The following is a 13,377-nucleotide window of genomic DNA, read 5'->3' on the forward strand; positions in this document are numbered from 1 at the left end:
GTTTTTTATCCATTATTGCTCCAGGAAAAATCAAATATGGCCGCCGGCTCATATTACTTCTGCTTCCAGGTTATGAGGTGTTCTGGATGTGCTGTCTAGGCTATATGAGACTAGGCTGCTATCTAGGCTAAATGCAGCCTTTCATCTATGTGCTTTCATATTGGTATGATCTGCCTGTAGGAAGTGTCACTGATAATAACTGCATTTTCATTCCTATGAGAATCTAGTGCACACAGAGCACACAGGGATCATATTACAGCCACAGAGCTTCTCTCTCAGGAGCAGCAGCCCCTCCCAGTCATAACAGCTCTCAGTATGCAAAGCAGAAGATCTAAGCCAGGAGGGGGAAGGCTTGGGCTTGAAAGGACTTCACAGAAGAGTGACTCAGCTATAATGATTCCAGGTCAAACCTCGACTGAATTGTCGGTGGATTCTTATCACAGTTGCTAATAGACTAATTAAGCAGATAACAATGAAACTAAAAGCAGGGTAGGTGTTTACTGTCATGTTCCCACTGATAAATGTAATAAAATACATGAGGGTGCTTCATCTCTGGTTCTCTTTAAGATTCCAGAATCTTGAAACCCTCTGCTTTACATTCACCTTTGCCCGAATATAGAGAGGGGATAAAACATACAGGGGAAATTACACTCTAAATACTAAGAGTGTATCTCACTGAAAAATTGTCAATCTCTACAGCCAGTAAAGGTTTAAGTGCAGGCTTGACAAATCAAACAAAATTCAAAACAAATGCAATGCAGATCTGAAACCAATGCAATGCAGATCTGAAACCAATGCAATGCAGATCTGAAACCAATGCAATGCAGATCAGAAACCAATGCAATGCAGATCAGAAACCAATGCAATGCAGATCAGAAACAAATGCAATACAGATCTGAACCAAAGTAATGCAGATCTGAAACAAATGCATTGCAGATCGGAAACCAATGCTATGCAGATCTGAAACAAATGCTATGCAGATCTGAAACAAAAGCAATACAGATCAGAACAAATGCAATGCAGCTCTGAAACAAAAGCAATAAAGATCGGAACAAATGCAACGCAGATCTGAAACAAAAGTAATGCAGATCTGAAACAAATGTAATGCAGATCTGAAACAAATTAAATGCAGATCTGAAACAAAAGCAATACAGGTCAGAACAAATGCAATGCAGATCTGAAACAAATGCAATACAGATCTGAAACAAATGCAATATAGATCAGAAACAAAAGCAATGCAGATCTGAAACAAAAGCAATGCAGATCTGAAACAAAAGCAATGCAGATCTGAAACAAATGCAATGCAGATCTGAAACAAATGCAATGCAGATCAGAAACAAATGCAATGCAGATCAGAAACAAATGCAATGCAGATCAGAAACAAATGCAATACAGCTCTGAAACAAAAGCAATGCAGATCTGAAACAAATGCAATATAGATCAGAAACAAATGCAATGCTGATCTGAAACAAATGCAATGCAGATCTGAAACAAATGCAATGCAGATCAGAAACAAATGCAATACAGATCTGAACCAAAGTAATGCAGATCTGAAACAAATGCTATGCAGATCTGAACAAATGCAATACAGATCTGAACCAACGTAATGCAGATCTGAAACAAATGCTATGCAGATCTGAAACAAAAGTAATGCAGATCTGAAACAAAAGCAATACAGATCAGAACAAATGCAATGCAGCTCTGAAACAAATGCAATGCAGCTCTGAAACAAATGCAATGCAGATCTGAAACAAATGCAATGCAGATCTGAAACAAATGCCATGCAGATCTGAAACAAATGCACAATAGATCTGAACAAGTTTGAAACAAGGAACTCCTTGAAACTACCCAGAGATTCACTTCCTGAAAATTTCCATAGATTGTCAATACCCATCGCTGCAGTTCAGGGTTGACAAATCATCTTATTATAACCCTGGGGAAGCCTATTGCTGCAATGGCAACAATTCACCTTCACCTCCTGCTTTGCACCCACTGCTAGATTGCATGGACACAGAGGACAAGAGAAAGTATAAACTTATACCAAGGAAACATCACTCTAAAATCAACCATGTGAGTGTACATCCCTTCAACGATTGGTCGGTCTCTACAGCTAGCATAGGTTTACTGCAGGCCTGACCAATCAAATGGGAAGCAAATGACTCCTGGCAACTATCATTGCCCTGCAAGTTTCCATTAGCTCACTAGATTATAGAGGAAACAAGAGAGAGGGTAAAACACACAGGGGGAAAATCACACTCTAATGTGAACTATATGAGTGAATATTCCTGCTGCTGGAACAAGCTTGGAAGCTCTTGTCTGTGATCCCAGCTTTCCAGCATAGGGGAGAACGTCAGGAACAGTACCATTTCTTATGCTGTCTAGTTCTCCTATATTGGACTCCCCCACCAGCACCAGTCTCCCGACCATGGCTTGTGGCCCAGGGATTTCATGCATGAGCAGTGCTGCCAAGAGGACATCCATCCGGCCAAATAAACTCAGCATCTATTCCTCTTGGGTGTTTCCAGGATGGAAACCAAGTTAAAACTGAGGAACCAGGGGAGGGTGCTTGATAACCCTCAAATAATAGCCGGTATAAAGGCCTTATAACAGAAGACACATACCAGAGAGGGAGTGGAGCTTGACTCCTCAGAACTATGGGAGCAAGAGCCTGCGGACGCTTCCATGGTCAGCATACACAAGACTGACCAGGATGCACAACCCTTGAATAGGTCACCTGAAGGTTTCCGCTCAAACATAATGAAAAGGTTTGCTTTACCTTAGAAATCCACCGCATTACTGAGCAGACTAGCTCAATCAGCGGCTAAATGCGGCGAGATGTCCGCTGGGATGCACGCCGAGCCATGGAAAGCATTCTACTTCCTCCTTGGTCACGTAATGCGGAAGTCACATATCCCTCTGCGCGCGTCCTTCAGCGGAAGCCGCTCCGGCGTGTAACACAGACTGGGGGAGAAGCCGATGCAGACATCAAGCACCCGCGCTGGCTCGCCTGACCAGCGCTGACATAGGGGACACTTGTATGCCGCGGCTCCTGAAATCTATCATGGTTGGCCAGCTCTCCCCACACAACCAGCATCCTGCTGGACAGGAAAACAACTGATGAGGGTAAGGGAATGCTGCCTTATGTAGGGTGCCTGCCTAATCAATTATGTTAATTCTTTTAACTAGTATCCTGTCCAGTTGGAAATGGAGGGAGACAAGTCTCAGGGTTGCTGTCCTGAGACGTCCTGGAAATATATATTCTGACAGACATAGGCCTCAATTCACTAAGTTTATCTCCTGTCTTTAACCTTCCTGGCGGTAAGCCCGAACTGAGTTCGGGCTATGCCGCCGGAAGGCACCGCTCAGGCCCCGCTGGGCCGATTTGCATAATTTTTTTTTTGCTGCACGCAGCTAGCACTTTGCTAGCTGCGTGCAGTGCCCGATCGCCGCCGCTACCCGCCGATCCGCCGCAATTCCTCTCGCCGCGGCCGCCCCCCCCCCCCAGACCCCGTGCGCTGCCTGGCCAATCAGTGCCAGGCAGCGCTATGGGGCAGATCGGAGTCCCCTCTGACGTCACGACGTCGATGACGTCGGTGACGTCATCCCGCCCGTCGCCATGGCGACGGGGGAAGCCCTCCAGGAGATCCCGTTCTTTGAACGGGATCTCCGGATCTCCGATCGCCGGCGGCGATCGGAGGGGCTGGGGGGATGCCGCTGAGCAGCGGCTATCATGTAGCGAGACTTTGTCTCGCTACATGAAAAAAAAAAAAAAAAAATTAAAAAAAAAGATTTGCTGCCCCCTGGCGATTTTTTTGCAAACCGCCAGGAGGGTTAAAGAGAACTCGAGGTGTGTTTAAAGAATGTTATCTGCATACACAGGCTGGATCTGCCTATACAGCCCAGCCTCTGTTGCTATCTCAAACCCCACTAAGGTCCCCCTGCACTCTGCAATCCCTCATAAATCACAGCCATGCTGTGAGGCTGTGTTTACATCTGTAGTGTCAGTCTCAGCTGCTCCCCCGCCTCCTGCATAGCTCCGGTCCCTGCCCCCGTCCCTTCCCTCCAATCAGCAGGGAGGGAAGGGATGCAAGCGGGGACTTGAGTTCTGCAGGAGGCGGGAAGAGCAGCAGACTGACATTATAGAGATAAACACAGCCAGCTCTGTTTGTCAGCAGCATGGCTGCGATTTGAGGGATTGTAGAGTGCAGGGGGGACCTTAGGGGGGTTTGGGATAGCAACAGAGGCTGGGCTGTATAGGCAGATCCAGCCTCTGTATGCAGATAATATTCTTCAAATCCACCTTGGGTTCTCTTTAATAACGTTTCTAGAGTTATCACCATGGTGATAAGGCATGTAGTATTCAGGAAACATTTTACCTCAGGCAAACCTAAAGTTAACTCTTCTGTCTTTAATTTAACTCTTCAATCCTTAAAATAACTCCAGAATGCGAACGTTAAAGACAGGCTGTTAACTGTGTGTAGTTAATTTACCTCCTCTGTCATTTTCACAGAGGAGGTAATTAAAGGAATGAAGAGATAAGATAACTCTCGCTGTGTGGTGGTAAGTTTTCTCTTGCCTTATCTCCAGCATGATCTTAGTGAATTGAGGCCAAAGTCCCTAATCCTTTTTTTAATGATCTATTGATATTTCGGCAACTGTGGTGGTAAGCAGTTTCTTAGTGGGGAATTTAACTACTTCAGCATTTTGGACAAAGCTGCTACGTCCAAAATGCTAGCGCTTGTTGCTGTGGCCAATTGTGCATGCCCCCGCCGCCTGATAGCCCGACAATTTAAACTGTGTAATAACCAGGACCCAAATACGTGGGTTTTACTTATGGTAGAATGCATTTTAAAACTAGTGTCCAAAAACAGAAAATGTTTCCTTTTCCCATTAAAATGCATTTAAAATAAAATTTTATATAATGTACTACCCAAAGAAAGCCTTATTGATGGGGAAGAAAAAGGTAAAATTGTGATAGTTATTGGCAAATGAATGGTAGAGGAAAGTTGCTTGGATGCATAAGGTGAAGAGCTGAAGTGGTTAATGTATGGTGTCTTTACTATTTTGTTACTACTAGATGTCCCCTACTTTATTCCTGTGAACAGTACAGTGACAGGAAGTGTGTTTTCACTTTCAGTGACTAACATCTCATTGATGCTGGTGATCAATGATCCCAGGCACTTTGGTGAATGGGAACTGTCAGTGTACTAACTGGCAGTTAAAGAACCTCTGTTGCAAAAATCTTTATATGTAAACATATACAATTAAGAAGTGTTCCAGAGTAAAATGAGCCATAAATTACTTTTCTCCTATGTAGCTGTCACTAGTAGAAATCAGAAAAAATTTACAGGTTTTGGACTAGCATATCTCCTCAAGGGGGGGTTCACAAATTTCTTTGGCAATTGTTCTACCCAACTGCCCAAAAAAAAAGTGTATGGTGAGTAGGGAGGCTGGTCAGCATCTTTGTATAAATCTTTTTCAGGGAGTGTCTTTATAAAAAAGGCCATGCTGAGAATCTCCTATGGGGAGATGGACTAGCCCAAAACCTGTTGGAAATGTCAATTTCTACTACTTACTATAAGTGACGGCAACGTAGGAGAGAAGTAATTTATGGCTCATTTTACTAAGGAAGAAACACTTGTGTGTTAATAATTTTGCAACAGTTACTCTAACTTGTCTGTTTTTGGGATATGGGAAGAAACCCACTCAGACACAGGGAGAACAAACTCCCTGCAGCTAGTGCCCTGGCTGGGATTTGAACTGGGAGCTAACAATTAGTGTGTTTCTGGATTTATTTTTTTTTACTATTTATTACAAATAGTCAGAAAATGAAACATATTTTTACAGCATGCTTGTAAAGCAGTTCAGCATAGAGCACCTTTTTTGGCTGCCATTTCATGTAGTTGAATGGCAGTTTGTATCACCAACTTGATCAGTGGCATTCCACATCATGTCTGAGCATGGCAACACTCACTGGTGACTAAATAGGTGGACTGTGTCTCCAACACCCATGCCGAGAACTAGGAAGCACCTGGCTGATATGGGAGCCACTAACAGGCACTATGATTTATCACATTCAACCTCCCATATAGAAGAAGCCTCAAACCATGACCTTGCAAGCAAATTGTATGAAGCTTGTGGTCTGATCAAATTTAGCCAGGAGGGCAACTTGGTTGGAAATTGTCCAAACAAGTTGGTATTTGCATTGAGAATTTTCTAATCAATGGGGATGTCAATGAGATGCAAATATTTCCAAAATGGATGCAGTTTACTAGGGTAAAATGTAATTGCAAATACATGAAAATTGAAATGGTGAAGCTGAATTATTTAATCTGTATAAGGCTCTGTACACATACAATTTTACTCATGCAGATGACTGGCACATTTTACCACTGCCATGTACTGTAAGGGCCAATAGATTTTGAATAGATTGTAGTCATGAGCTCATTCTACATGGAAGTAGTAGAAATTGGCAATCTGCAGATAAAGTGCATGTACAGGTTGTTTGGTTACATAATTTGCATAATCCCACAGGTGTAATCTAAATGCAACCGTTGAAACACTACATGTCAGATGCTGAAACGTTGGTATTACCATGCAACTGCATAAGGGGTGCCTGTGCTTTAGGAATTTAGTTTTAGGAAGATTAAAACATCTCACCTCATTCAATGGTGGGTAATTTAGGTGCCGGGTGTCTGATTTTAGCAGCAGGCTTATGGCTAGGTCACTTGCGATGACTCCCTCACACAGCTGCTTTTCTTTTAAGGTCAGTCACTACCTCCTTACTGCTCAAACATGCTGGCGGAATAATATCTTAACACTCAGTGCATTCACAATGGGCATGAGGGAGTTATCTAGCGTCGCCAATGGCTCCCCACATTTCTCAAATAAAAAATCTACAGATTAACCCCAATCCTTTAAATGCTGACCTGAGGTGTCTCCAACTTGACCTAAATACCAACATACCAGACACTCAAAGTTTGGCAATACCTCCCAGTTCAAACTTAGTCTTCAATTCACTAACACACAAACGTTTACACTGTCCTGATCAGGTGGGCAAACTATTTGCAAGAAATGTGAAGACATTCACTTGGCAAAGAAAAAAAAAAAAATCTGGATTTGGCCTACAGTCCCCACTTGCTCAGATTGGGTACAAAATGTGAATGCAGTTTTACATCACATAGCAATTTATGAACTCTAAATGTACATGCTACCCTGGAAGCTAACATCTAACCTCTCAATTCTGCATTCCTTTAAATGTGAGGTTCTGCATTATTGTGTGCACTCAATTTTGTAAGGTGTGTGGTGTGTATTGTAAACATAAGCAATTTTAAATTCCCAGAAGAAGAGACCCAGCATAGTCTTGAGACTGCTGGTCTCTTCGGTATTCCATTTGCCGTTCCTGGAGGCAAAGGGACAACGGCCAAAGCATGTTTCAATAGGATGGTTGATGCTGCCTGCCACTGCTAATCTACAACTGAATGTGTTGTCATTACCCATTCCCTTGAATTGGGGGGGTAGAGTAATTTGACAGATCCTTAGTGGGACTCAACATTTCAAGGCATTTGACCAGTCAAATTCAGAAACTTATTTGAATCTACATGCATAACAGAAATGGAATCAATAAGCTTCAGCCCTAGCAGCACTGCTGCCAGAAGGAGCAACTCTACCAAGTCAGTGTTACCAAATCTGATCCAACTAATGTATTCAAATGTATGCAGCTTGGAAACCAGCCAATGCAGCAGTGAAATGCAAATTATGCATTCAATTAGCATTAAATCTGCATCCAAGCCAGAATTTCTATTAACAGTATGAAGTCTAGACAATGAGGTGTTGAGAAAGATCAGATCTGCTGATTGGTTAGATTGTGGGTGGAATCAGAATTCTGGCTGCAGAAACCAGACTCCTTGTGTTTCTGCGCAATTGAATGAAGGCTTTTACAGTAGCCAGTGAATTTCAATTAGGAATCACATGTTCTGGGCAGAATAGTGCAGGTTGCAGCTTTGTTAAACACTACACGGTATCAGATTCCTCCTGAAACCAGTAGTCCCATAGGAAAGCATTAGCTGCAATTTCACATGTGATTTTGCATTGTGGCAAAACACCTGCAATATCATCAGTGTAGCGCCTGCAATAGGAAATTAGTAAATCAACTGGTAGACAGAAAACCAGACCTAAGGCATTCCATTTCTGCTGCGGAGGTGATCGCCCTATGAGCAGACAAGTGGAGACTTGCTGTGGTGTAGTCTTGACAATCAAGGGAAGCTTTTATACCTTAAAGTGCCTATGCTTTAATAGGGCCACCATTTTGGCAAGCACTAAGCAATTCAAGTATAGTAAAACGAGTTTGTGCCTTAGCTTTTGATTTGTCAAGACTCCGGATACACAGGTTTGAAGCTAACTTTTTCTGAACCATAAATTTAATACCCAGAAAGCTAGGGCAGTGGATTCAGGAGCTACTGTCCACTCCACATACCAAGTCAAACTGAAAGTCAACTCCAGCCAAAAAGTTGGTAGAGGTTAAAAGCCATATTTACACAGTAGCTGTCATTTCTTCTTACTTAGTAAGAACGCCTTCAATGACAGAAAGCCAAGGTCTTCCCAGCCAGCTTTAAAGTGAACCTCCAGACTAAAAATCTACTCAGCAGCACTGAGGCTTGGCATTTCTTGCACAGCATCAGAAATTTGTTTTTCTCATAGAAGTCTCATTTTTAGCCAAGTTCCACCCCATCAAAGAAAACTGCCCGGGTTTTTTTTTTTTCCGCTGATGCTGTGCAAAGCTTGATGGAATTTCTGATCTCATTGCCTAGCAACTGGGAGAGGCGTTTAGGACACAGGACAGTTGGAACTGTGTCATGCTCAGTCACCTTCTTTCAACCAAAAAGATGGCTGCCCCCATGAAATCAAACTTTTGCCTGTTCTTTTAGAACAGGGTGGGTAAGAGATTATATCTATTTTAATTTACATAATTAATGTAACTTAACAGTATGTTTGTTTAGGCTGAGGTTAGTCTTTAAAAAGGGAGACTGTAGGTGGGTCAAGGTAAAATGAGTTGAAGTTACCCAGGGCTTCTAATGGTCCCCCACAGACATCCTGTGCCCACACTGCCACTCAATGCTTTGGCCCCGCCTCAGGTTCACTTCTGGAATTTCAGACTTAATTCTGAAAACCACTGCGCCTGTGTTGCCGTCCTCACTCCCGCTGATGGCACCAGGAGCGTACTGTGCAGGCCCAGTATGGTCTGCGCTGTGCGCTCCTGGTGACAGGGGAAGCGAGGACACTGCAACGCAGGCGCAGTGGTTTTCGGACTTAAGTCTGAAATTCCCGAAGTGAACCGGAGGCAGGCCGGAGCAACAGTGAGTGGCTGCGTGGGCACAGGATGCCTGTGGAGGACCATTAGAAGCCCTGGGTAACTTCAACTCATTTTCCCCCAACCCCCCCTACAGTATCCCTTTAAGGACTCCTATCCCATCCAAAATACAGTTTGCTTTGATTTCCAATGTAGTGCAACAAAACTGATCCTTTGACTCATGTGACCAGATTACTTTTGCAGTTTGCAAAGGACCCACTTTCCAGAATAGATTGGCAGACATGCAAACTTTTTTCTAGCAATGTGAACTCAACCCAAGTGTCCAGTTTGGCTTGCTGCATTTTGTTTTGGTAGCACTAGAGTGGCTTTTCATAGGCAAGTATTAATTTCTTCACAAGTCTGATCTACATTCTTGGAAATGCACTGTAAATGGGAGCACACTTGAGATGTGCAAACAAATTGTGCACGGTTTTCCAAGCACCATGAGCATTGTTAACCACCATCAAGGATGTCTATGAAAATCCATAGGCACTCATGTTTTCCAGCATGTGACAAACCCATTAATATGGGTTGCCCCTTTCCAGAAGTGTTAAATATGGCTTCCCCTCACTTCATGTACCTTTTAAGCATTACCAGTTGCCTGGCTCTCCTGCTGATCCTCTGTCTAATACTTTCAGCCATAAACCCTGAACAAGCATGCAGCAGATCAGGTGTCCAAGAAAGGTCATGATTATCAGCATGCTTTTAGTTGTGCGATTAGGATACTACAGAAGCCAAAGATTTCGAGGACTGCCACGCAACTGGTATTGTTTAAATGAAGATCAATATGGCAGCCTCCAGGTTCCCTTCAACTCATTTAGACTAGTTTTAACCTTTAAAATTAAACTCACAAATGCACCCAAGCAGAGCCAGATTTCAGGGCAGGCCGCCTAGGGCGGAAGATGGCTTGGGGCAGGAGGGCAAACACGCTGAAACCAGCGCAGATTTGGGACCAGCCAGTGCCACCATAGGCCATAATAGGCATTACGGCTATAGCAGGCACAGGGAGCAACTTCAGCACCATCAGAAGACGGAGCTGAAGTTTTTTAAACCATAATTCCCCACTATACATGACAGCCTGGAGAGAGAGGGGGGGGGGGTGGGGGAAGTAGTATTTAATACGAGAGACTTGTGTGGCAGCTGGGTCAGTCATACCAGCTGTAGCAACAGGAAAGTTCATGATGCTCTACCCCCCGCCATTATACCAATCGGTGCAGGATCAGGTAAGCCAGACCATGACATGACAATAGTGCAAAGGAGGATCTGCAAACCAGGACAGGTTGATGTAAAAAGGCTGAAAAAGTTTTAGAAAAATCCACAGACAAAGCAATAAAATCACAGGATCAACTAATGAACTTTTTCAGCCTTTTTACATCAACCTGTCCTGGTTTGTGGATCCTCCTTTGCACATATACCAGCTGTAGCCTGCACCCAAGTCTCCAGCACCATTATCTCTCGTACGCCAGGAGGGGAGCCACCTGCAACATTTACTCTTTCCACAATCCACCATTCAGCCGCCCACTTTGCACACTACAGCTTGTCCTTGTGTGCGCAGTCAGCTACAGATGAGTCAGGAACCAGATCAGCTGATAGAAACGCAATGGCTAGATGCAGCGACCAAACGTGGAAAGGAACCGCGTCTGCTGCACGGAGGTCTTGCCACATGCTGGGGCTGACAGATCAGAAACCCCCCCAGGGCGCAGCAGGCAGAGCGATCTCCGTGCACAGATTAAAAGCTTGCCAGCTGTTTGTCCCTTCTTCCTTCTAAAGCCCCAACAATCAAGCAGGAAGGATGAAGACCGTGATAGCACAGCAGGGGAGGGAGAGATCAGCCGATTAGCTCAGCTGGACAGGACTGAAGCTTGCAAGATGGGGAGAAGCAGGGTTCTATGTGCAGCCTTCCACGGTGCACAAAAGAGGCATCATGATGCTGGATGATCGGATTCCTGACATTCCTAAACTGCCGCTGTGATTGCTTGTAAGTATCTGCTGGTGTGACTGCATGCTTGTGTGTACACCCTCCCTGGTAGTGTTTGCCCCCTCCCCTTCAGCATGTCATCCCACTCCATAGAGGCACTACAGCTGCCAGCATTCCCATCCCCTCACCATAGCTGCCAGCAAGCCCCACCCTCTATATAGAGTCACTACAGTTCCAAGCATACCCTTCCTCCATATAGTATTGGGCATCCCTAGGGCTGGCTGGTGTAGACCACCTTGTTTCCCCCGAAGGGATTAGTGATCCCTGGAGCCTCTGCAGTGCATTTACCTGTCCGGCATGCTTCTCTGTGCTCTTCCTTTTTCTCCCTAGCCCAGCAGCATATGAGTGTACATGCCACCAGGTCATGGAAATACGGCTTCTACAATGATGAAGCACATAGATGGGGAGCACACTGGCTGGACAGTTGAATGCGCAAATACAGGAACCCTGGGGGACCACCATTTCACATTAGAGGAGACCCAGCAGCCAGCTCTGGGGCCCTCAGTGACAACCCAATACTCTGGAGACAGAGGCATGCTGGGAACTGTGGTGCCTCGGGAAGAGGAGTCATGGGAGCTGTGGAGGGGTAGGGGCATGCTGGCAGCTATGGTTCCTCTATAGAGGGGGCGTGCTGGGAGCAGATTTAAGTTAGCACTTATGGAAATACCAGTTAGACCTTAAATTCTCACCTTACCCTGGCTGACTTGTTCACTCTGATCACCCCCTCAGTTCTGGCTGCACCTCTAATTTTTTCCTCACCCCCTACCTCACTGATAACTCCTTGCCCTGACTAGCTCTTCAGTTACTGATCCTCTCCACCCTTACAACCCCTTGCTCGAGGTGACCTCTGCACCCTCAATTCTAAATGCCTCTGCATTTTAGGTCAACGAGGAGATATAAAAATGCAAGCCGCCTACTTCCTTTCACACACACTGGCAAACCTGAAACACAAACCAAACAAATTGATGCTTAGCTAATGGGAAGCTCTGGCTAGTTTAGAGGTTTCCCATAGCTTCCTGTACCCCACTGTTCCAGTGCTGTATCCCTCTGTTCAAATAGGTTTCTTCAGTGTGCAAGTGTGACCGTATTTGAACTGGGCATGCACAAGTAATGTCTGCACATGCCCAGTAGAAGTGCTTGTGCACAGAGACCAAATGCTAAGCGCCATAGTTCTACTGGGCATGTGCAGCCCTAGCTTCCACATGTCCAGTATGGACATGGTAGCCTATGACCATGCTTGCATAATGAAGTAATTTATTCAACCAGAGAGAAACCCAGTCCTGGAACAGTGTGACACAAGAAGATTTATTTTGTTACAGATCTGTGTTTGCTGGGGAGGGGATTGCGGTTTCTACTTGTGTATTGATTGGAAGGGGGTGCTGTTAGTTGGGGCGGCTGGCAACAGTGGGCCTTGGGCGGTAAAAATTACAAATCCAGCCCTGCACCCAAGTGTTCTCCCAGTCTTAATCCATAACATTGGATGTACAATAACCCTTTACTTCCAATAAGGAATGACCAATATTTGAGTATACATACAGTGACTATTTGCTGCTGAAGATGTACAGTCAAGTAAGGATGGTGAAGGAGTTACAATTCCAAGCTGCTGTATAGTAGCTAGAACTCTCACCATAGGCCCCATTTCACACTGCCTTTAATTGCAGTGAGATTCTACAATCACACCACAACAGCCCCAGAAGGTTAAACCACAACCATGCAATTAGCATATTTTACATGAAAGCATGTCTTCCTGCTAGGAAATCCATGCACGACACCCTGTGATCAATGCAGTAACCCCATAGGGCTATCACTGCTTCTGTGACACGACAGAATGTACTGTGTCAAGTGTGAAAGGGGACTTAAGGGTTCCAGTGATCATATTGTGTCACAAATGTGAGTCCAATGGAGCCATCACAATCCCTCAGGGTGTGCTTCAATGGGTTCTGCTGGTATAACAGTTGATGTACTTGCATTTACATGCAAGTTTACAATAACTGAAGCATAGCTTCATTGCTGTATGCTTCCCTGTATGGAAAAACAGCACCTAATGTGT

The sequence above is a fragment of the Hyperolius riggenbachi genome, chromosome 4, assembly GCF_040937935.1.
Source record: "Hyperolius riggenbachi isolate aHypRig1 chromosome 4, aHypRig1.pri, whole genome shotgun sequence".
Classification (NCBI taxonomy): Eukaryota; Metazoa; Chordata; class Amphibia; order Anura; family Hyperoliidae; genus Hyperolius; species Hyperolius riggenbachi.